The sequence below is a fragment of the Podarcis pityusensis genome, assembly GCF_964106645.2.
Source record: "Podarcis pityusensis genome assembly, chromosome: 5".
NCBI lineage: Eukaryota > Metazoa > Chordata > Lepidosauria > Squamata > Lacertidae > Podarcis > Podarcis pityusensis.
In genome coordinates this window covers 82603409-82626628 of record NC_138032.1, presented here as the reverse complement: position 1 = coordinate 82626628, position 23220 = coordinate 82603409, and the positions used below count along the sequence as shown (strand labels likewise).

Sequence of the window (23220 nt, the reverse complement as noted above, 5' to 3'; positions counted from 1 at the left end):
GTGGCAGGTTTTACAGCGTGGCCCTCCCAACAGCAACACTGCCCCTCTCTGGGAGATGACGATTTGGGGAAGGGGAAGGACCTACATTGTCCTTCTCTCTAACAAACATTACTTTTAGAATCATACATTTGGAAGGGACCTCCAAGGCCAGCAAGACGAACCCTCTGCTTACGGGTGCCAACTTGAATAAAATATGGCACATAATTGATCACATGACAAGGTGCATGCACACCATTTAAATGGCAAGGCCCATCAACTTAGGGGGCAGCCCCCTCAAATATTTTATTGGGGAGGTTGAAGGCCCCGTGGCCCCTAGGAGTTGGCTCCTATGCCTCTGCTGTTGAAAGAACTCACCAGAATGGCAGGCATGAGAGAGTCAACCAGCCTACCCAAAAAACCTCTAATGCAGGGGGGTCTGCCACCTTTTGTGATAGTCCTGCTTCTTTGTCTCCTCCTGTTCCCAAATCCCTCCTGTTATGTATTCAGACTGGCTGCAGTTCTTACTCTGGGCCACCAGTATGCAAATGAAGGATTGAGAGTTGCTTTCACCGATTGGGTAGTTAGTTGGAATTTGTTACTGTTACAAGTTATTGAGCATTATATAAGGCAGCCAGCTTCACTGTTGTTCAGAGAGACTTAGAGCACTGCTAACTGCTGTAATAAAGAGCTGTTGCTTAAAAGAGCTGTGTCTGTCGCCCATCTTTTCCACTATACAACACCTCCCATCACAGGACACCTCGCAAAAAAAGTCCTTGCCCAGCTTCAGCCCTTTGGAGGACTGCTGAAAAGTGCCATATAAATGTCATTCTCATGGAAATGCATTGTTTTCCTTGACCCACACCGTTCAATGACTTCTGTTTCTACCAGTTTTACTAGGTGATCTCACATCTACTGCTGAGCATGGTCTTTAAAAGGCTATCTCAATTTTAACTGGAGGTCACCTCTTTCCAAAATTCCATGGAGCAAGAGGTGCAGGGAATAAGCAGCGGTTGGCATCATGATTTTCCAGCAGTTTCATAGGGTACAAAAGTACGGCATGTGCACTGCAAAATCCACACCATCTGTTACAGGGTTAGCCATTTGGACTGAAGCTCAGCAGGGAAGATTATACCATATGAGTGAATCGGGGCCACTGCTTCCTCGTTATTGATTTGATATATGGGTATTTATTTGTTTATTGCCTATGTATCCCACCTAAGAACATCATAAGAGCCTGATGGATCAGACCAGTGGCCCATCTACAATCCTGTTCTCACACTGGCTAACCAGATGCTTGTGGAAAACCCTCAAGAAGGATTTGAACACAAGAGCCCTCTCTCCACCTGTGGTTTCTGGCAACTGGTATTCAGAAGCATTGCAGCCTCCAATTTTGGAGACAGAGAATAGCCATCATCATCCAAAAAGCTCAAGGTAGTTCTGTTCCTCTCCTTTTTTTAACCTCAAAACAACTTTGTCAGGTAGGTTAGGCTGAGAGACTGTGGCTGGCCCAAGGTCACCCAGTGAGTTCTGTGGTTTAACAGGACATGTGGGTTCATATGGGAGAGAGCAGTCCTTCCTAGTTACGAGCAAAAAAAGACAATTAAAGACTTCATTGTCCATTATCAAGAGCTGGACTAGTCAAAAACCTAGAGAGAGGACCCTGTTTTGTATATCCAAAGAGCATCCATACTACAGAATCCAACACAGAATTTGGAATTGCGAGAATGGGGGCAGTGTTGGTTGGGGTTTTGTTTTTTTTAAGGACTGTGTTTTTAGGCCTTATAGAGAGATATTTGAACATGATTAGGTGGTCTTGGTGAAACTAGGTAGCCAGTGCAGCTGTGACATATGAGTTACAACCAGGATGACCTGGCAAAATTCATTACTTGAAGTGGAGATTCAATTTCACAGTGGCTTTGATAAGAGGGGCTCCTGTACTCATGCGTCAAAGTCAATAAGACTTTTGTATTGGGTAAGAGAGTCTCATGGGCAACAGTGTTCAGGTCCTCGATTCCATCATCTCCTGTCTCTTTGTCAGATACTGTTCTGCTAAAAAGGCCAATCAGGAAAAGTTCTGCCAGTCTGCTCTAATAGGTTTTTTCCCTCTGATCTAACCTGACACCTTTGATGACAAGAAGGTGAACTGTGAAATGTCTTGAGAGTGCGATGGGATTATACTTCCTCCCACCAATCAAGCCAAAAATCTCCCTCCCCTTTGATGCTCTGATGTAGACTTGCCTGCTTTAATTCACATCTCCGAACCATAGGGAAATGATCCATGGCACAACTAGGTCACGACAGGCACAAGAAGAAATATGAGTGTGCCTGTGGAACTCTGCCAAAGCTGGAACTATTCATTTTGGGTCTGAGCTTTAGAGATGTTCAGCACTGGATGAGAGATGCAGGTGCTCTCTGACTTGTACGATCATATACAGGCCGGCGTGGAAAGCCAGCATGGTATAACCCTGGGAGACCAGGGTTCAAGCTATGAAGCTCACCATGAGCCACTTTCTCAGCCTAGCATAACTCACAGAATTTGTGTAATGATAATTGAGGAGGGGAAGAACCATGTATACTATACTACCTTGTGCTCTGTAAAGGAAAGGTGGGGGGTAATATATATTTATATACCTATATCCATATATATGTATTTAAAACTCAATAATATTTTTCCTTTTGTGGGCAAACAAATAGGGCTTGCAGAGGAAAACCTCCCAGTGGATTATGTCTCCAAACCAATTAGCATTAAGCTCATAGAGATGTGTGTGTGTGTGTGTGTGTGTGTGTGTGTGTATACACACATACACAAAACAGAGGTGTTGTAAACTTAAATGTTTCAGCTGATTGCCAGCCTTTTAACAAACTGATCTAATCTATCACCTCTTTTTATAAAGGAAAATATATATATTCTGCTTTTCCACCCACTGGGACCTCCATGCAACTAACAACAATATAAACAAGCCAACACAATTAATAAATAATGTCCCTAAAGGCAGATAGATTATTTATATCTTTCTCACTGTTAGGAGATTCTGAATGTGCACCCTTGCTTTGTAAATTGAAAACAAGGTATTAGGCCATGGGGATTCTAATAACCAACAAAATAACCTGCAGACCTCAAGACTGAAGTAACCCATCCTTGGTAGAAAAGGCAAACACCACTCACTCCTCTTGTCAAATAGCCAAGTGAAATAGAAACATCTCCATAAATCTTTTTAAAGTGTTGACAATAAAGCTGACCTGGGAAATTTTCTGAAACAGGGCACTTCAAAACATGGGAAGGGTCACTCAGTCCCACTGTGTCCCCATTTCACCACCTCCTTTTGTTTTTCAGGTCCACAATAACTGCCCCAAACCCCTTTGCTTTAATTCAGGATTTGCAGTCTCATAACCAGTGTTGCTTGGGAATTCTAAGAAAAGTTTGGTCTGCCATCTTCATTCAAAATGGTGCCCAGTTGCATCCAAACAAACAGGAAAACCTGTTCCTTGATGTCAGGAATCTTCATGCAAAATTTTGTTATGAAAACACATAGCGAACAAACAACTTTCCAAAACAGTGGCTATATCCTTATCAGTAGTTGTGTGTATGTGGTGCTCTTTCAGGAATTAAAAACACACCTACCCTACAAATATTATTGCCTTTCTCCTCCTGTTTCAGGGGCTTTCTTCAAGAGAGGGGAGCACTTTCTTGAGGAATGCATTACGTATATACTGGAGATCCATCTGGTTGTGAATTCTCCTCTTGTATCAAACCAAGCACATGCATGCAGGGAGATTAAAACATAGCTGTATTTTGGTCTAGGCAACATATTCTCTTTCCATTTGGAAGAACAACAAAGCCAACTGTCAGCTGTGCAAATAATAGGACATTTATTTTTGCAGCAATAAACATCTGAGAAGTTCTATCCAAGCCACCCAAACAATATTACAATTCAGTGCAAAAATAAGCATCCCACAGCCCTTTCCGGGAGAAAGGAAAATATGCTGATATATCGGCTCGAGGGGGGAATTTAGACGGCTGCTTGCCTTTCCATCCACCATGGGCAGATCCCAGGAACAGGGATGTCTCAAGAGATCTGGTGTCAGGTACCAGCACCTGAGAGAACAGAACACAGATTTCCTCCCACCCCTTGTCCAGAGAACACATCTCCCCTGTCTAAACTCCCTTGCCAATTGAGATCCCTGGATGGGACCCTGCTAATAATATCATCTTCAAAAGAAAGCAGGCAAGATCCAAACACCTCCATGCACCACATTTATGCTCACACAGATAGTGCCTTCTTCTTTTGACCACTCCTTGTGCCTCACTAGCTGTCACTCTAGAAGACCCCTGTCTGGGGGAAACTTGCTGGAAAGCCACCATATGCAAACCATATGCAAACAACAGTCTATATTTCAGCCAATGGCAGACAGAAGTGGAGGTTGGGCTTCTTAGCAGCAACACCAAGGCTCAGGAATGAGTGACCAGAGGCGGCATAACGTCACTATGATGTATGTGGCCCCTCTGTTTTGCCATACCATCACAAGTTGAAGGATGGATTCAAAGATTCTTAGCTGCATTCTGGGATCTTTATGTGTTCATTGTTTCTTGTGGTTAGATTTTTTTTAAAAAAAAGATTTCCACTCACGCTAATCGTGACAGGTTTTTTTTAGAAAAATAAATAAATTATAAGCTGCCTTCAGCTTGTGGGGAGATAGCTAAATATTAAAAGTAAACAAATCAGTATTTTGTGCTATGCAGATAATGATAGATTCTTCCCATTTCCTTAACTCATTGGATATTTATCAGGCTTTGATTGGTTCTCAGTCTCCAGGTCCTGTTTCTGATTGGCTGGGAGGACTGAATTGCTTTCTCAGCCCAAAGGGAACCGCCCAGGCATGAGTATTCTGTTATCAGTCAATAACCAGTAAGTAAATGGAGACCACATACCAAGGAGCTGAAAACATCTCTGGAAAGCCTGGACCATGCATGGAAGACTTCATTGGAGACCACATACCAATGAAGTCTTCCATCCATACCCCCAGACTTTCCAGAGACCTTTTCAGCTCCTTAGGTTCTTTTTGTTGTTGTTTTGGCTTTTACACTTCCATGGATACTGAGCCCAACTCAAAGGCATGGATAGTGGTTATTGTCTTCCATCCAACATACCAGTCTCAATGACCTCATCCAGGTGAGCTGTTGCCAATTGGCAATTGGTGGAACTCAGCCCACTGTGAGAAAGATGGAGGAAAGCAGGGAATGTGGTACACTCGAACCAGGAGCAAAGAGGGAGCGTCCGATCAGAAACACCCAAATTGGATTTAGGAGGTGGAGTGAAATAATTGTGTGGGGATTCGGTCTCTGGTTTGTTACATTTGTATACCATGCTTCTTGCGATACAGCAGGGGTGGAGAACCTCAAGCCCCAGGGCCCAAATGCCATGGCCCCCTGGGCCTGTCTCTTTGGTCCTTGGGGGTCTCCCCAGGCAACCCCCATCACTAGCATTGCTTCACAACCTCCTTGAGTGTTTCTGCTCGTGTCCTTGAACTGTGACAATTACTCTTGGCTGCCTGGGTGGAGCACAGAGGGGAGTGTGTGAATGTCTGTAGAGATTAGCCTACCATGCAAAGCACATTCTATATAGCATACAACACATTCATTGCTCTGTCTGCTTTTGCCTTTGGCCCCATTCATCACTGGGAAGTTTGCCCAGAAAGTTTTCCCACCTCATCTATAGAAAATTGTTTCTGTAGAGGACCTGGTGCTTGTCCAGTGAAAGGAGTAAATCTTCCAGAGCTTTGGGCTCCCCAAAAGGATAAGAATAAATAACTGTGAGCTACAACTGCTGAGCAATAGCAATAAAGTGCCTGCTTAGGGGGTCAAGCCCTTAATCTGAGCAGAAAACGGATAGTACAGTTGCAATAGGGTTGCATGGAAATATAAGTCGGTGGTCTTGGGGTGCGCGAGTTTCTGTATGCATAACCTGAAATAATGAGCATTTTTACATGTTTCTTTTTCGTAGAATCATAGAATGGTAGAGTTGGAAGGGACCACGAGGGTCGTCTAGTTGAACCCCTGCAACCTAGGAATATTTTGCCCAACATGGGGCTTGAACCCACAATTCTGCTATTAAGGGTCTCATGCTCCATCGACGATTTTTAACTATCTCTAGGACTTGAGAGCAGGGGAAGGAAGTTTCCATACAGATTTGGAATTTGGGCATGTTGAAATCAGGGTATCAAAATTCCTGATACCCTTCAGTTTGAGGAATTCAACAGATGGGGAACGTAAGCGAAATTTCAGTTTGGCTCTTCTGCCCCTCACTTCCAAGATGCTTCTCCTTCCGCAGCAGTGGGAGGATGAAAAAGGCTGTTTGCTTCCATGCTGGAAAAGCAGGCTCTCAAAACCTGGTCTCTTGAGCCAGCATCCCAGAAGCTGTGCCTGTTCCCTCCCAATAAACCTTCCACAATAAACTGTGTGGGATTGGCTTTCAATTATGTAAGCATCGCCAGCCAAGTCAGCTTGCAGATAAATTATTTATGCCAAGTCGCTGAATGCACGGCTGCATGAACAATGTGTTCGCATTAATAAACCCAACTGCAAACTCAAAACAGATCTGGGGCAGGAAAATTGAAGCAGAAAACCCTACATACCACTAGATATAATGCCATCAAATTTCAATGGCATTGACTTTTTGCTTATTGCATTTTTTCACATTACTCTCCAGTGTGCTAAAATAAGGACTCATTTTGCTCTGCCTTATCTTTTATTTGGTTTAAAAGGGTTATGCAGAAGACAGCAGTGGCTGTCTTCAACCAAGCGCCCTCCAGATGTTTTGAACTACAGCTCCCATCAACCCTAGCTATTCTGGCTAGGGCTGAGGGGGGTTGTAGTCCAAAATAACTGGATTATTTTATTTTAATTTATTATTTATATGCTGCCCCAGCCACTCTGGGTGGCTCTCAACAGAATATTAAAAACACAATAACATATCAAACATTAAAAACTTCCTTATGCAGGGCTGCCTTCAGATGTCTTATAAAAGAAGATAGTTGTTTATTTCTGTTTGGAACCAGTTTGGCTAAGACTTCCTTAGAGGAAATGAAGACTGGGGAGGCTGTAAATGTCTGGGATTTTGGTGCAAATACAAAGTTGCTGCTTTTCCCAATCAGTGTCCTGGACATGTTTTTTATTTATTTACATTGTTTATATAATGTAAATAAATAAACATATTTGTTTTAGTGTACAGTGGTACCTCTGGAAATGAACGGGATCCGTTCCGGAGCCCCGTTCACATCCAGAAGCAAACGTAACTAGCGATGTCACGTCTGTGCACGCGTGCATTGCTTTTTGTCGGTTCTGCGCATGCATGTGACATCATTTTGAGCATCTGTGCATGCGCAAGCGGCGAAACGCAGAAGTAACGCACTCCGTTACTTCCAGGTTGCCGCGGAGCGCAACTCGAACGCGCTCAACCCAAAGCGTAAATAAATATATTTATTTATTTTAGTGTAAACTAAAAGAGACAATGAAATTCAAAAATGCAATAACGCATACTGATAAGAGCTTGATACTGCTGGTAATGGATATGCTTGTGTTTCTATTTTACTCATGTGCAAACTTGCATGTTACACATGTATTCAAGGAAAGCATGGCATTGGGGAGTCTCTAATCTAGAGACAGTTGCATGTCCCAGTGCTTATTGAACTATGTAGCTACCAATTTAGAAATGCTGGTGTAGTCTTGCTTGCTTGGGAGAATTGGCAAGCACCGATGAATGTCAGTATAAACACAGATCTCCAAATTCACAGTTATGCATGAATCTAGGGTGTTCCAGCACTCCAAAGCTCACCCTGGGTGTTCCATCAGTTTTCATGGCAAATTAATGAGTGGTGTTTGGCTCTGCATAAAAGGGAATTGTTATTCATAATGTAACGACATAGTGTACGGTATGCTGATGTTACTCCTTCCAAATGACATCTCTGACCTTTAGCTACTATGGCAACATGTGTCATTCCAGGGCACTCTCGGGACAAAATGTTGGCTCCCTCCCTTCTTCTCTCCCCCACCCTTCTATAGTGGCAAATATTCATAGAGGGGAAAAATATGCGAACTGGCCTTTTTCTAAGGGGTGAGGAGGTGAAAAAAAAATGGGGGAAATCAGATTTTTTTTCTAAGAAAAAAAACGTCTTTGAAATTTCAGCTCCACTCCATTAGGGACACTTGTCTGTTGGAGATGTTACAGACCTATTTCCATAGGTAGCATTTGGCATGCCATGGAATTCTACTGGAAATGGAAATTGGAGCAGAAATTGCTTCAATTTGCATGTTTGTCTGAGGTGCAGGACAAAAATCACACAAGCCAATATGCATGGTATTATTATTATTATTATTATTATTATTATTATTATTATTATTATTTTCAATCTGCAAACATTATGTAAATAATCTCATTGTTTTTTACATTGTTGTTGACGTTTCCCTTCTGTTGAAATGCACTGAAACTAATTATGTAAGCTCGTAGCAAGACACATAGTAAAGTGGAACCTCTGGATGCGAATGGGATCCGTTCCGGAGCCGCGTTCGCTTCCTGAAGTGAATGCAACACACGACTGTGTGTGTGTGGGTCATGTTTCGCCGCTTCCGTGCATGCGCGTGACGTCCTTTTGAGTGTCTGTGCATGCATTACTTCTGGGTTGCGCTCCATTACTTCCAGGTCGCCGCAGAGCACAACCCGAAAATGCTTAACTTGAAGCGTATTCATCCCAAGGTATGACTGTATACATTGTAGCAGAAGCTGAACTGTAGTAGTAGAGAAACAGCGCTGAATGTGACAAAAACAGGAAGAGATGGAAATTGCTGCCTCCTTACATTCCTAGTAAGGATGACACTCCACACATTATGTGTGCCTGCTGCAGAATGCATATTTATTCATTCTGAAATAACTGACCTCATAATGTCCCATCAAATGGTGGGTTGTGCACTATGCAGTGCTTTAGTGCTCAAGCATGCGTTATGTGACCTGCATATGCAACTAGAAGAGAGATATGCTGGGGTCTTCCCCTCCCCATCAGATTTAACAAGATTCCAAGAAAGGCAAGAAATGAATTGGATACTTGAAGGTTAACCACTGTAGTTGCAGTGTGTGTGCTCACACTCACCCTTTTTTAAAATGGCAATTCAGAAATATTACCCCACTCAAAGCACCACAGAGCCAATAATTTACCTGGGGATGGGACCACAAAATTGGGGCTGCCACAAGTGAAACTACCGAACTATAAAGAGCCATTAGAATAACCAGTCTAATAGTCCTGCATAACTGTCTTCCCCAGAGATGATTGCAGCCCACCTTGGTTCATACTGTGCTGTATTCAGCTGGGAACACATGGAGTTACCCTAACAGAATCACTGCAGTTTTGAACGAACATTGGGGGGGGGGGGATACAATTTTTCAACCTGCTCATTCCCATGCCTGTTCAGAGTTGCAGCTCAATTTGACTTGGCTTGGGGGGGGGGGGTCCATTCAGCAGCTACGGAACTAAAAGCCATTGGAGGTTTGGAAATCATATTCAAGGCAGTCAGGTTGCAAGGTGTTAACTTTACTGGCCATGCAAATCCCAGAATGAGAAATAGCTTCCATGCTTCTTTCCTAATGTGACTTCATTGCACCTGAAATTACATTGCAGAAATAGTATTTTGAACTCCCGTTTCCCAACGGAAAGCTTAGGTCAGGCAAAAGTAGCCTGGAGGGATACATTTGCCTGATTAAATCTGATATATTCTGAGTATCCTGCCTTGCTTTTAGCTTTTTCCTAGTCCATTTATTCTCGGCTAGTAATCAACCTCAGCAGCCACCTATTAGAATGATTACTGCTTTACAATATGTAATGTGTAATGCGTCGAGCTGACTGTTTCTTGCATGTGAAATATAAGAGGGGAAACAGAAAGATTTTGACTTCGTCATTTACTGCATTCAATCACATCCAGGAAAATGCATTTTTCAGTGGGGGGAGAACTCCACCCCACAAACGTGAGCTGCTGGAGATTTGGGCCTACAAGACCAGTTGAACCAGGGATTTGATGGCTGCACACCACAGGCCAATCTTGATGTAACCTGAGTAGTGTCTGTTTCCCTGCCACTGCTTCGCCTGGCCAGGGCAAAGGCGGTCGTCCTCTTATATACCTGCTGGGATTGACAAGGCATCTGATCCTCACCTGAAACTCATAACTCTCCTGACAGGTCATTTGGTCTGCAGCCACAGTGCGGAAATAAAGGATGAGATTGCCCACCAGATACCAGGCACTCTACTATTCAAATTAGGCCCCAGTATTTTTGTTACAATCCCCATCTCAATTAAGTAATCGATTTTAATCTAGAATTTAACTTCTCAAAACTTTCTTATTTGTTAATTCGAACAAGTAAACTACTGCTCTCACTTCATTACAAACAGTATTTCTACCTGCAACACACTTGAGCAAACCTGCTCCTCTTTCTTTCACATATATTTTGTTGCCATTTGCAACTGTAGCTGCCTCTGATTAGTTATCATTTAACTCTTTGGGGAAATAATTAGCATCACACGTCATGTGCATGGAAGTTGCCGAACCAATTAACCAACTAGAAGGATTACTGTTAATCACACCAGTTTTCCTATAACTTAATATTGCTGGATAGTTCTGATGAACTGCAAAAGCATTTTTAGTTTGCCTTCTGTTGCCACCCTGGAACTTTTCTTTATTGGTGCCACTTTGTTTTGTACGATTCCTTGCAAATGAAGGAAAACAACTTTTTTGCTTGTATGTGTTGATAATATAAGTTTGGTTACTGAGAACAAACAAGATTGTACAAAAACAAGATTGGGCACAGGCCTGACCAGGACATAGGCATCCTGACTGTGACAAAGGTGACCTGTGTGATTGCTTGCTTGATTAACAGCTGTTGGGAACTTCAAGATTCCTGCTCTCCTTTCTTATGGTCTTTGTACTGGACCTGGAGACTCCAATAGATAACATTCCATGTCAAGAAGGAGGGCAAATGGGCACCCTCTCAAATGACAGGCAGGAGCTACATGGAGCAGGGCCTTTTCACTGGTGGTGCCCATTGTATGCCTTTCTCTCCCCAGACCTGTTCTCTTTTGGCCTGTATTTTGGAGCTTTATAATTTAGGAAGACTTTGGAAGAACTGGTTGACAAATCTTATCAGTCACTAACATATGAGCAGATTTTATTTGCTGCTATTCTGGGCTTCTGGTGCACCAGGGTTTACACCAGCGTAATAGAGTTAGCCAGGATGCCAGAAGGGATACAGATTTTGCAGACTTTGGTTGTGAACTGTGGCCCTACAAAAAAAAAAAAAAAAAGATTCAAGTTGCACCCCACTGCTTCAAATTGGGCCCCACTGGCTATCCTTGAGTCTCATAGTTGCTGGGCGTGAGTTGCCCTGCCCTTGCATGAAGTCTTGGGTTTGCAATTTTGGGAGAGGAGAGACTGTGGCACTGGGGAGTGGGAGGCTGGCGAGGCCCTTTAGATTTAGAAGCCTGAGTTTCCCTGCCCTCGCATGAAGTCTTGGGTTTGCAATTTTGGGAGAGGGGAGTCTGCAGAACTGGGGAGCGGGCAGGCTGGTGAGGCCCCCTAGATTTAGAGGCCCGAGTTGCCTTGACCTCGCACGAAGTCTTGGGTTTGCAATTTTGGGAGAGGGGAGTCTTCGGCACTGGGGAGCGGGCAGGCTGGTGAGGCCCCCTAGATTTAGAGGCCCTAGGCATCAGCCTACTAAGCCTATACATAAATCTGGCACTGGTCCCTCCTCCCGAGATGAGAAAGAATTGGGAAAGAGGGAATGGTGACAAGGGATGAATTTGACCTGCTACAGTTGCAGTTAGGAGAAATGGTTTGATTCCTTGAGCAGAGCAGGATAAAAGGAACAAAGGTGATACAAGGCTATACAGTGATACCTCGGGTTACAAACGTTTCGGGTTACAAACGCTTCAGGTTACAGACTCTGCTAACCTGGAAGTAGTACCTCGGGTTAAGAACTTTACTTCAGGATGAGAACAGAAATCGTGCGGTGGCAGCGGGAGGCCCCATTAGCTAAAGTGGTACCTCAGGTTAAGAACAGTTTCAGTTAAGAACAGACCTCTGGAACGAATTAAGTTCTTAACCCGAGGTACCACTGTATTAGCAAAAGCTTTTGTGGGTCCTGCATTGGAGTTCTTGTTCTTGCAGGTCACATGGTATTCCCCCAGCCTTGAAAGGTTCACCAAAAAGGGGGAGTTCTTCTGATATGTGCTGTGAACTGCCCTGTGATCTTCGGATGAAGGGCAGTATTCAAATTTAATAAATAAATAAATAAATAAATAAATAAATAAAAATATATAAACTGCAGCACAACTAAGGATCTCAGTGAGGATCTTGAACAAAGAGGACCATTTATATTTAATAAAGCAGTTGTTGCATGTTAAGTACCCATGGCCTGTAAATAAAGCATCTATTGAAGTCTAATTATCTTAAGAGGTGCATCTAGCTCTTTGTGTAATTAATTGCACATTACACATTCAAATCAATGCATTTGCTAGTGGTAGCTCAGCAGACTGGCGATGAGTATTCTACTTATCAATTAAGTGCCATTGCTGTATCAAATTAATTAGATATCAGCGAATGTGTGAAACAGCTATTCATGTCTTGGGCAATATCAAATAAGTGACATTTCGGCAAGAGGTCTTTATGCTTGCAGCTGATCCAAATAGTGTGTTTTTTGAGGGCAATTTCACACAGACCCTCCCACAGTCCAACTTTCACACAAGTGCATTACTGTGCAGATGCCATTATAGCATGAGTATATGAGGCAGATATGAGGCTACAAGGTACCAGGAGCCCTGTTCAGGCATTGATTACCCACTGCAATTCAAATTGCACTAGGAAGAGTGGCAATGTGCTGGCTGGGCCCATCCCCTCCATTGCATCCTTGAACTCAGCTCTGATGCCCTCTGCACATTGGAGGGCAAACACCCTCAGTAGGAAGCATCCTGACAGAGGTTGTGACAGAGAGGGTGGGGCAAACCATTGTGCCCCCTGCTCTCTCACGTGATTCTAATCAGGGCCAGCCCAAGGCATTTTGTTGTCTGATGGTGCTAAGATTGGTGGAGATTGCTAAGATGTATAAGACTGAATCAGATAAGTGCTGGAGATGCAGTGAGGTCGCGGGTACATTCTTTCATATGTGGTGGACCTGTAAAAGAGTAAAAGAGTTCTGCTGGATCTCTCAGCAGCCTTTGATACAATCGACCATAACATCCTTCTGGACCGTCTAGAGGGGCTGGGAGCTGGGGGCACTGTTATACAGTGGTTTTGCTCCTTCCTCCTGGGCCGTGTTCAGAAAGTGGTGGTGGGGGATGAGTGTTCAGACCCCCGGGCCCTCACTTGTGGGGTGCCTCAGGGTTCCGTCCTCTCCCCCATGCTTTTTAACATCTATATGAAGCCGCTGGGAGAGATCATCAGGGGATTTGGACTGGGTGTCCATCAATATGCAGATGATACCCAGCTCTACCTCTCTTTCAAATCAGAACCAGTGAAGGCGGTGAAGGTCCTGTGTGAGTGCCTGGAGGTGGTTGGAGGATGGATGGTGGCTAATGGATTGAAGTTGAATCCTGACAAGACAGAAGTATTGTTTTTGGGGGACAGGGGGCGGGCTGGTGTGGAGGACTCCCTGGTCCTGAATAGGGTAACTGTGCCCCTGAAGGACCAGGTGCGCAGCCTGGGAGTCATTTTGGACTCACAGCTGTCCATGGAGGCGCAGGTCAATTCTGTATCCAGGGCAGCTGTCTACCAACTCCACCTGGTACGCAGGCTGAGACCCTACCTGCCCACGGACTGTCTCGCCAGAGTGGTGCATGCTCTAGTTATCTCCCGCTTGGACTACTGCAATGCGCTCTACGTGGGGCTACCTTTGAAGGTGACTCGGAAACTACAACTAATCCAGAATGCGGCAGCTAGACTGGTGACTGGGGGCGGCCGCCGAGACCACATAACGCCGGTCTCGGCTCCCAGTTGGCTCCCAGTACGTTTCCGAGCACAATTCAAAGTGCTGGTGTTGACCTTTAAAGCCCTAAACGGCCTCGGCCCAGTATACCTGAAGGAGCGTCTCCACCCCCATAGTTCTGCCCGGACGCTAAGGTCCAGCGCCGAGGGCCTTCTGGCGGTTCCCTCATTGCGAGAAGCAAAGCTACAGGGAAACAGGCAGAGGGCCTTCTCGGTAGTGGCGCCCGCCCTGTGGAACGCCCCCCCCATCAGATGTCAAAGCAATAAATAACTACCTGACATTTAGAAGACATCTTAAGGCAGCCCTGTTCAGGGAAGTTTTTAATCTGTGATATTTTACTGTATTTTTGGTTTCTATGGAAGCCGCCCAGAGTGGCTGGGGAAACCCAGCCAGATGGGCGGGGTACAAATAATAAATTATTATTATTATTATTATTATTATTATTATTATTATAAAAGAACACTGGGAAATAATTTATAATGAACTCAAAAAAATGTTTTAAAGCACCTTTCCAAAAAGGAAAAAAAGGGAAAAAACTAGAGTCTTTTTTGTTGGGGATAATTCAGGTGGAAATTCCCAGGTGTCAAAAAAAGACTATTTATGTATGCCACTACAGTGACCCGTGTTTTGTTAGCCACAAAATGGAAAATGAGTGAGGTCCCAACCAAAGAAGAATGGCAACTTAAACTGATGGAATATGCACAGCTTGTAGATCTAACTTACAGAATACGAGAAGAACATTCGTTTAAAGAAGATTGGGAAATGTTTATTGAATATATGGGGGGAAATTGCGTACACTTGAAAACTTTGGTAGCATTAAGATAAATTCAACAGTGTAAGTTTTGATGGAAGTAATAATGGAATACTGAATGGTTTAGTTTATATAAAATATGCAGGGATTTATGCTATGCAAAATGAACCATGGAAAGAGAGGAAGGGGAGTCATTGATATTTTAAGGTTGTTTAAATGAATATTCTAAATTGTGTGTGTATATATATATATATATATATATATGGGACATTTTATATATATAGGGGACGTTAGTCCTCTGTCATCAGAAGCTAGAGAAGGCACTTTTTTGACACTTGAGATGTATATTTTAAGGACACATCTAATATTGCTAATTTTAATGTTGCGTTGAATTGCATTTAATGCTGTTTTTTAATTGTTGCAACCAACCCTGGAACCTTAGACTGCAGGGTGGGTAATTAGAAATAATTATAATTATAATAATGGCTAGGCACAGCTTGCTCCCCCAATCAAGGTGCATAGTCCCCAAGGCTGGCCAAGTTATTTCAGTACTGAGGTAGAAAAAAACCAAGCACCTTTTCCTGGAAGTAAAGACAGAATAATAATAAACAACAATGTGCCGCCTTTTTGTGACATTCAGAATCAGCTGCCCGAGGCAACTGCCTCACTCTGCCTAATTGTAAGACTGGCCCTTATTCTGACCATGTGGTGGGATTGAGTGCAAAACTGGGTTGTAGGAAACAGAAAAGAAACCGAAGTCTGGAACAGCTACGGTGAAGTCTTAAGGAGGCTCTTGAACGTAGTAACAGAAAAAGTGTGTTTGATATCAGGTACAAGGGCATCCCAGGGGCAGGGAGCTGCAAGTTGGAAAGGATGCAGGCGGAGAACAGAAACGGTCATCTTAGGTTTAACTAGGGGATTGGTGCTTATTGTTGGGAAAACATTTTCAGCCCAGTTGGAAACAGGGTACTGGATTTGATGGAGCATTGGTTCAGTCTAGAAAGTTCTAAGCTAGCATTTGTCCTGAAATGCTAGTATTGTATGTGTAGGCAGTTTTTTCTTCAAGGGGAGGATTTCAAAGATTCAACCCATTATTGCCTGTTGTCTGAAATAATATAGATGCAGATAAATCACATACCCTCCAACATTTCTCCGATGAAAATAGGGACGGCCTATTCCATCATCGTTGTCATCATTGTTGTTGTTTTTATATTTATATCCCACCCACCTGACAGAGTTGCCCCAGCCACTTTAGGCAACTTCCAACATCTATAGAAACATAATCAAACATTAAACATTTTTTTAAAAACTTCTCTACACAGGGCTGCCTTCAGATGTCTTCTAAAGGTTGGTGTAGTGGTTAAGAGTCTCGTAATCTGGGGAACCGGGTTCGCGTCTCCGCTCCTCCACATGCAGCTGCTGGGTGACCTTGGGCTAGTCACACTTCTCTGAAGTCTCTCAGCCCCACTCACCCCACAGAGTGTTTGTTGTGGGGGAGGAAGGGAAAGGAGAATGTTAGCTGCTTTGGGACTCCTTGGGGTAGTGATAAAGCAGGATATCAAATCCAAACTCTTCTTCTTCATAATCTTTACTTATCTCCTTAGCTCGGGGATCATGTAACTCCAACATTTCTCCAACAAAAATAGGGACGTCCTACCATAACCGCCAACATTTCTCTGATGGAAATAGGGACATCCTAAGGAAAAGCAGGGCATTCTGGGATCAGATCAGAAACTGGGGTGCCTTCTGTAAATCTGCAACTGTCCCTGGGAAAGAGGGACACTTGGAGGGTCTGCAATCACAGTAGCTGACCTATTCATCTGCTTTAGCTCTGAAGCACAGACAAAGGGCAGTTGGCAAGCTGCAAGCAAAGCTCTAAATTCGTTCTTCTTTTATGCAACACAGATGCTAATTCTTTAGGTCCTGGGGTCAGGGCCTATGCAAAAAGAACGCTATGCAAATAATCCCACAAAACTCTCCAACAGTTTCTCAGGTGTGGGGCTCACCCTGAGTTGTGGCTGCTGTAGCACAACTTATTTCCCCCCCTAAGGTTTCATGGGGGGAGGCTGTTGCTATTACAAGTAGCGGAACTGGGTGCCATTCAAGCCTGGCCAAAATTTTGATTCCACAGTGCCCTAGGCCTAGCATGATTCTGAGTCTCTCTCTCTCTCTCTCTCTCTCTCTCTCTCTCTCTCTGTCTCTGTGGTGCTACAAATGATGGTTCCGAATATTTGGTTAAAAACCTGCAAAATTGCTTCTTTTTACTAAAGGTGTGAGGAGAAACCTCAGAAATTTTCTCAGGGGGGAAATGTCTTCTGTGAAATTTCACATCAGGATTTCTGAGAATTTCAGATTATCCCCTTGGACCACTGGTTGCCTCTCCTTACAAGAGAGAGTCATAGCCTGGAATTTCTCAAGGGGCCATGGCACATCCTTACTCAAGCATCCTTACCATGCTTCCCCCCTTTCTTTTGTTCCAGCAGTGTCCCTGCTGAGTTGTTCCTTTTCCTCATGAAGGTGTGGTAGGATGAGACCCCTGAAACTCATTTTCGCTGGTGACCTAATCAAGGCTTTGAACCCAAGTGTCCTAAGATGAAAGGCTATTGCACATATTTTTCATTTGAAAAGCCATTTGGAGAGCACATAGACCTTTTCCCCCTGAGAGGAGGTGTCAGATTGATGTACTGCAGCACAAAATGGGAGTGTAAATGTATGTGATGTTCATGGACTAGTGAATAGGGCTAGTTTACTATGAAATGAATTACTGGCAAAACAAATGGGTCAGCTCCTAAGCCAGACACTCTTTTTGCTTTTTGACTTTTTGAGGCACCGTTAACCAAAGGAAGGCTCCGAAAGGTGTTGATTCCCGACACTTTTCTAATGATCCTGTCATTTCGCTGAAAAATGTTTTAAGTGCTGCTGAAGATTTGTTCTCATTTTTATTTTAAATGGAACAAGGACAGAGAAAAGAGCTCGAGAGGAATGGCAGGCTCAGAAATGGCTTATTGCTATATTGTCATAATGGGAAGAATTCATTTGGTTAAGGGCTTTGGGGGTAATAAACGCAGCCTCTAAATTAAAGCAGCCTTCAGAGTTAATAGCCGCAAAGACTTACTCCGGTTCTTTCTGTCACAACTGTTAAAGTGCAAATAAGCATGGGGCTGGTTTATTGCGTGTGTGTTGCTAGCTCAGGACATGCCAGCTTCTTTCTAAATATGAAATGGTGCGGCTACCTGCATATTCTGAAGCAATAACCTCTCAAACACTTAATTGATGGAAATACCCCTATGTAGTAGAAACCCACCACTGCCAGTATCCTATGACTGCTAGGATCTGCTGTGCCTTGAAGCAGCATCCCCAGACCCATCAGCATGACTGTGTCCCTTGCGGTGAACCACTTGAGGCTATCTACCTCCAGCTCAAATATCCCAGATAGCCTCCCGAAATGGCCGCTCCATAAATATCTCTGAATATGGGGCAGATCACAGGTAGGCAAACTAAGGCCCAGGGGCCAGATCTGGCCCAATCTCCTTCTAAATCCGGCCCACGGACGGTTCGGGAATCAGTGTGTTTTTACACAAATAGAATGTGTCCTTTTATTTAAAATGCATCTCTGAGTTATTTGTGGGGCATAGGAATTCATTCATCCCCCCCCCCCAATATAGTCCGGCCCCCCACAAGGTCTGAGGGACAGTGGACCCGGCCCCCTGCTGAAAAAGTTTGCTGACCCCTGGGATAGATTGTTGCTTGGGCATACTAGCTCAGGCCTTTGTGTCTCAATGTTTTCTTATATCCACCTCCAGCCAGCTTATCAGTTGCCTTTTTTTGCATCCAGTTCCCTTTGGATTTGAATTTGACTCTGACCAGTGAATGATGTGACAGCCCTGCATTTTGTCTTGATGACCAAGTTCCCTGGGAGCTCCCTGAGGATGTTAGTCCCTCATCCTACACATTTGGCTCTGCCTTGGCTACCTATGGCCAGTGCCCTGGGGGTACTCAAGTGTATGCAGAACCGGCATCTTTTTTTTCTAGAAGAAAAGCACTGGTTAAAGGTGTGGCACTTACTGTAACAACTTCATGGTGAGTACCGGCAACATTTTTTCTAGAAGCACTGCCTATGTCTCATGACTAATATTGACCAGATCCCCTTGATTTCCAGAATCTCATCTGTTCACCAGTGGAGATGTATCAGGGATGCCTACTGCCTCGAGAAAATCCACTAGTATTTTCCGTGAATTTTTAAAAATATACACATATTGGTATGTGCTTGTGCCCAATGTAGACATTTTTGCTCAGGAATTTCCCATAATATAATGCATTTTTTAATATTAGTTTCACTAATATGCGCATTTTTATACTCACTTTACCAGTGTATGCATTTCTGTACCTATTACTGGGCTGAAGAACTGCACTGAAAATACAGAGGTATGAATTGGTTTCTGTTCTCGCATTGTTTCAGAAAGTGTAAATTCAGTGGGCTTGCCTTTAGACCTGAACTGAAGCAGAAAAGAGGTGTTTTCTTCCTTATGCAGTTCTTAGGAGGAAGGAACTTTGTGGAAGGCTCTTTCCTAATGGAAAGACTGTAGGTTCCCCAAACACCTAATCTTCCCTCTAAACTTTCAGATAGGCTGCACCTAGACACATCAAAGAGGCTGTTCAGTTAAACGAATTACAAACTTTGTATGAGAAATCGGGTTGGCAAAACCGGAACTCAACAATGCCATCTGGTGTCACAGTGTTAGAATGCATAAACAACGCATATAAAGTACTTTTTCTTTGCCAATGTAGCTGAGTCCATAGTTGAGTGAGATAAAGTAGCTGGGGAGGCGAAGGCAGACAAACAGACAAGGTTTGTAGATGTGTAGGTACTGAGAACTAATACAGATGTCTTTATGGGTTGTATATATATCTTTCTTTATTCCTATCTCAGGGAATAATTTTATGTGAAGATATCTAGCAAAATCTTTTTTTTATCGAACCCTTTCCAGGCTCACCATTATTCCAAACTTGCTCGTACATTTCCAGCAGCTATACACATGAATGATTTTGGTCATTTTCCATATGAGCTCTCTTCTACTGTAGACACTTTCCCCTCAAGGTCTAGGAGGGAGCTGGTGAGGTGCAAGAAGCACAGAGTAGACTGCATTTAGAGCTAGACTGAACGATTGCTAGGGGATTGGGGTGGGGGGAGAGGAGAGATCTATCTGCCCAGTCCAATATTCACAAATTCACTTGTGGAATTGGAATGCTGCTCCCAGTCTGATTATGCACTTCTCTGGATTTTGCAGTGCACAGAAACTGAGGACAAAAATACGTGTCATATGTAAAAGATACACAAAAATGCATTTAAAAGTGTTGAAATGTGCATATTTTACATGCAAAGTCTGCAGAAAATGGATATAGTAGAATGGCACAAGACAGAATGGACCAACATTGGAGTGCCTATGAGGCGGAAACATGCTGCAATTCACTATTCATCTCATCCTTAACTATTGCTTGTTGTTTAGGGTGAGGGAGAAAGTTGTGCGTTTTTATAATTATGTTTCTGAGTGTACCTGCAAAATGTCCATGTCGTTCACCTTGAAATATAGTAAAGGAAATGAACTTAAGCCTCCGTTAACCTACCTGTCAGGGGTTCAGGGACAGAGGCACAGGGTAGGCAGGAGATGGAGAGCGATGGGGATGAATCCCAGGACAGCAAGGAAGAGGATGACAATGAATCTAGAGATTCCATGAGTCTTTCCAGCGAATCAGAGGATTCCCAGAAGGGGGCGCCGGTGGTCAAGGCCAGGGGAGCCCCAGGGGGGACTTGTCAGGAGCAGGGGGCCAGCGGGGGATCCCAAAGTGGCAGCTGGGCGTCAGGACCAGCCTCCCCGCCAGAGTGCAGCGAAGGGGGTGGAGGTTCCAGTGTATCAGGGGAGGCGGCTCCGGCAGTAGAGAAAGGAGGGAGGTCGGAGCAAGCCACCCTCCCGGAAGGGGAGGGGAGTAGTGAAGGGAGTAGCGTAGCTGTCAAAAGGAAAGTTAGAGGTTGGGGGCGCGCGCCAAGTTCAAATGTAGAGGCGCGCGGAAGTACAGGGAGCCCGGAGGAGGGGCCAGGTCCCAAAGCCCGCAGGAGGGGGCAAGAGCAGTCTGATTCCGCGTCGGAGGAATCCAGGAGGGGCGAAACCCCAGCGGGCAGAAAGACCCTGCGGAAAAGGAAAGAGAGAAAGAGGTGGAGCAGCGCAAGCCTCTTAAACTGGTGCAGGGCGGGGACAGATTCAGAAGGGACTTCAGCGGTCTAAGCCTAGCAGACGTAGGGCTGCGCGCCTCGGATCTGAAGCGAACAATGAACTGCAATAAACACGTTTGTATATAAGAAAAGAAAGGCGTTGGTCTTTTGTGAGCTGAGACTTGAGGCAGCCCTGACAGTAAGTCCCTTCTCGGGAAAACTGCAAAAAAATTTTTTTTGCAAAGCTCACGAAGTTTGGCAGACATGACTACTGAGGAGCAGATAACGACCCTGCAAAACGCAGTCGCTGAACTCTCCGTTGCAGTACGGGTCTCTCAGAAGACAGTTGCCGAAGCAGAAGCGCGATGCCAGGATCTGCAAGCCAGGTGGGATCAGGCGTGCACACAGGGGTTCCCGGGGTCCAGATCAGAGGGAATCGCTCTGGGACGAAGGGGGGGCAATTTAGTAGCCCACTTCGATGGGAACCTGAAGCATTATCCCAACTTCAGAGCAGACGTCCTATACGCGCTGCATTTGCTTCGAAAAGACTTCAAAGATGAGGAGGAGAAAGTAGGCTTTATTGTGTCCCACTTGCATGGGGAAGCTAGAACCTGGTTACGCAATTTGTGGCGCGAAGATGGTCTTGCCCGCAGGGACTCTGACGAATTTATCAAAGCCATGGACGCTTGCTTCCAATCTACCGTTGACGTTGATGTGGCGCGCCAGGAGATGCATGGATTGCGGCAGGGCAAGGCTACAGTGCGTCAGTACCATTCTCGCTTTTTTGCATTGCTGAATGTGCTGGGCTGGGAAAAAGACTCCCTGGCAGTGAGAGACTTGTTTTGGGAGGGGCTTCATGGCTCAGTAAAAGATGAGCTGGCTAGGGGAGACAGACCTCAAACCCTAGCAGACGTCGTCCAGAGGGCACTCACGATAGGGGTGCGTCACGAAGAACGCCCTTGGCACAGTGAGGAGGGGCGTCACGTCCGCCCACCAGCTAGAGCGCCTCCTTTTCTTCTTCCCAGGGACCTGGGACGTACAAATCCCTCGCCTATGCTGAAGGGAGGGGAGGAGCCAATGGAGCTGGGTCGTGCAAAGGCTCAGTCAGCTGCCGGAGCCTCAGCGTCCGGAGCAGTCAAGGCGAAGCCTCCTAGAGGGACCAGGAAGTGTTACATCTGTGACAGCCCACAGCACATGGCTAAAGAGTGTCCCCAGAGGCTCCAGAAGCACACTGCAGCCTTAGCAACAGTAACAGGGGAAGAGTTCCAAGGAGAACAGTTTCAGGGAAACGAGAATGCCTGGATGGAAGCAGAGATGCTGGGGCTCCACCAGGCAAGTCAGTGAAGCAGTCCCCAGCGCTTTTGCAGCCTACAGACCCCTTACCACCCAAGCCAGTGGTGCAGCTCACTGCTACTCTCCAGCTACCTAATGGACTCACCCTGGAAGTCCCCATTACGATTGACTCAGGGAGCAACGCAGACTTCGTGGGGATGCAGTTCATCAAGCAGCATCGCATAGCGCTACTACCAGCCACGCTGCCTCTGAACGTCGTCACGGTAGATGGCAGAAAGTTGCTGGGTGGGCAAGTGGTACAACAGACGCCACCCATGCTGCTGAAAATTGGGAATCATCGCGAGGTCATCAGTTTCAATGTCACCCAACTGTCAGACACGCCTATAGTGTTAGGCATGAGTTGGCTGGATAGACACAGCCCATCATTAGCGTGGTACCAGCGGCAGCTCACCTTTGGCTCGTCCTACTGCGCACAACATTGCATCCAGACAGGCCAGGAGGAGGAGGGCCAGGAGGAAGGGCAGCAGTTGCATCTAGGCATGGTGCAGGCAGTGCCCCACAAGTACAAGGGGTTTTTGGAGGTCTTCTGTGAAAAGGAAGCTGACCAATTACCACCCCACCGGCCCTACGACTGTGCAATTGACCTCTTACCAGGGGCGACGCTGCCGACTGCGAAGCTGTATTCCATGTCTGAAGATGAAATGCAGGAACTCCGGGAGTTCATAGATCACAATTTGAAGCGGGGATTCATCCGAGAATCCAAGGCCGTGGGGGGCAGTCCTGTGTTTTTCGTGAAGAAGAAGGACACGCCCCAAAAAAGGCTCATTGTGGACTATAGGGCCATCAACTCGATGACAAAGCCCAAGGCCTTCCCCATGCCCAAGATTGACGACCTGCTCGCGACGGTGAGGAAGGGGAGGATCTTCACCAAGTTGGATCTACGCGGAGCATACAATCTAATACGCATGAGGGAA

General features: G+C 45.0%; 1 protein-coding gene and 1 long non-coding RNA gene across 5 annotated transcripts in view; one reads left to right on the top strand and one right to left on the bottom strand.

The window, feature by feature from the left end:
• LOC308478281 overlaps positions 1 to 20363 on the top strand; it is a 30725-nt gene extending 10362 nt beyond the window's left edge. Inside the window, exon 3 of the long non-coding RNA XR_013987016.1 lies at positions 18581 to 20363. This is a non-coding gene — a long non-coding RNA (uncharacterized lncRNA). The remainder of the gene's footprint in view (positions 1 to 18580) is intronic.
• The window catches only part of LOC308478240 (uncharacterized protein), a 60466-nt gene that overhangs the window by 6735 nt on the left and 30511 nt on the right, over positions 1 to 23220 (bottom strand). The window lies entirely within an intron of this gene.